Raw genomic sequence first — 2192 nt, forward strand, 5'->3', positions numbered from 1 at the left:
TTCCCTCTTAATGTGCTAATGCTGTTGTTGTGAAGTGCCCTTGAGTCGGTTCTGACCCATAGTGACCCTGTATAGGGTTTCCGAGAGAAAGCAGCTGGTGAGATTGAACCACAGACCTTGCAGTTCAAACGGCTTTGCAGTTTGGCTCATTAACCCACAGTGCCACACCAGGACTCCTGAAATCTGCATATAAAACATAAATTACCTCTAATTTCAAACTCTCATTTATTAGTGTACCACTCCATCTTTAATTAAGAAAGAAAGAGAGGGGAAAAAAGCGTCTCCAAATATAGTCTTATGCCATTCCTTAAAAAAAAAGGAAACTGTTCCTTTTAACTTTACACCCACTCCACACCCCCAAATCATAAAACACATCATTTAATTGTCTTGGTCATGAACATTTCCAAGATGAGATTTTATATTTCACCCCCATAGCTTCTGGTTATCAGAAAACCCATGCTTTCCTTTGTTGAAGGAGTTTGGTCCTGCTGATGTTGGTGTATTCCTTCCAATATATTTCATCTTCATCTTCACTTCTTGAGGCATATTCTCTGGATCACTTCACTAAAAGCTGCTGCTACTGAAGAGTTTTTGGAGTAAGAGTTGGAACTGTTTCTTTAGGCTTACTTGATTCAAATTTCATGGATATGGCTGATGCTTTCTTTGTCCTCTGACTACCTATGGCAAATCCAAACTTGGAGATCTGTGTAGGCTTTGTTAGGAAGTCTTCAGCTGATGGCTTCTCTGCACTCCGACTGGAACTTTCCCCTCCATTACTGGAAGAAACAGTCTTAGTTTTCACAGGTTTTTCTGCTGCTGCTTCTTCAGGTCCTCCAGTGGCTCAAGCTTGTTACGGATTCTCGGGTTTCTCCTCTCAAGCCTTCCGGTCCGCCACTTTCCCCGCCGCCGTCCTCTACTCTGATTTATAGCAACCAAATGGGGAAGAGCACAAATCTTTGCCGGCCCGCACCCCCGCACAACACACACACACACACACCACACACACACACAGAGTTTACAAGACTACATCGTTATGGAAGCAGACTGCCATATCTTTCTCCTCCAGAATGGCTGGTGGGTTTGAACCCCTAACTTTCTGGTTCACAGCCAAGCATTTAACCACTGTGCTACAAAGGCTCCTTGAGTGAGCATATTGATTAATAATAGGAGAGCAAGCATTTTATCCGGTGAGGCTGGGAGGCAGTATTTGCCTAATTAGGATTTGGTTAATGATGGTCAATGTTGAACAGTCTTGTTAAAGGCTAAAGGCTGTCACTAATAGGAAGAATGAGATCATTTGTTAACTTCAGCTGTAAAAGTGACCGCTGACAAGCAAGCTGGGAAGGAGGAAAAGGTAAACATGGATTACTCTGGTTAAGCCAAATATAAAGTGGGAAAAAACTCACAAGTTTTCTTTTAAAAAAAGGAAGATCCCAGTTTCTCACTGATACCAAACCTCCCTGCCTTTCTGAGAAAGTAGTCTCCATTTTCGACTTAACCTGCTTAATTTTCAGGACATTTTGCCATCTTTCAGGAGTCTTGGTTGGGCTATGGTTAATAAATCAGTAGCAGATAGAAAGGTTGGAAAGGTCAATGGTTGGAACTCATGGACTCCATGGGAAAAAGATGTGGCAATTTGCTTCCATAAAGATTTATAACTTTTGAAGAATTATTGGGCAGTTTAATCTGTCCTATGAAGTCCCGGTGTAGCACTGTCAGATTAGAACTGAACTGTTGTCAACATGTCCAGTTTGAACCCACCAGTAGCTCCTTAGTAACCCTATACGGGGTAACTATGAGTGAGGCCCAACTAGATGGCACTTAGAGTTGTTACGAGTCAGAATTGAATGAATGGCAATGGGTTTTGTTTTTTGGTGCCCATCTTCCAATTTATCTTTTCTACCTTCAAAACATGTAGATTTAAAAAAATACCAGGTTTCTTGTAGCAACTTTTTGTTGTTGTTAGGTGCCATCAAGTCGGTACCAACTCATAGCAACCTTATGCACAGTAGAACAAACACTGCCTGATCCTGGGCCAACCTCACTACTGTTGCCACACTTGAGTCCATCGATGCTGACACTTGGCCAATCCATCTTGTTGGGGGTCTTCCTCTTTTTCTCTGACCCTCCACCTTACCAAACATGATATCCTTTTCCAGCGACTGGTCCCTCCTGACAATATGTCCAAAGTA

General features: G+C 42.3%; 1 pseudogene; it reads right to left on the reverse strand.

Annotated features, from left to right (window-relative positions):
• Positions 1-378: 378 nt before the first annotated feature.
• LOC102819686 lies at positions 379-1487 on the reverse strand (annotated as a pseudogene).
• Between the last annotated feature and the right edge of the window lie 705 nt (positions 1488-2192).

This window comes from Chrysochloris asiatica, unplaced genomic scaffold, assembly GCF_000296735.1.
Source record: "Chrysochloris asiatica unplaced genomic scaffold, ChrAsi1.0 scaffold00016, whole genome shotgun sequence".
Classification (NCBI taxonomy): domain Eukaryota; kingdom Metazoa; phylum Chordata; class Mammalia; order Afrosoricida; family Chrysochloridae; genus Chrysochloris; species Chrysochloris asiatica.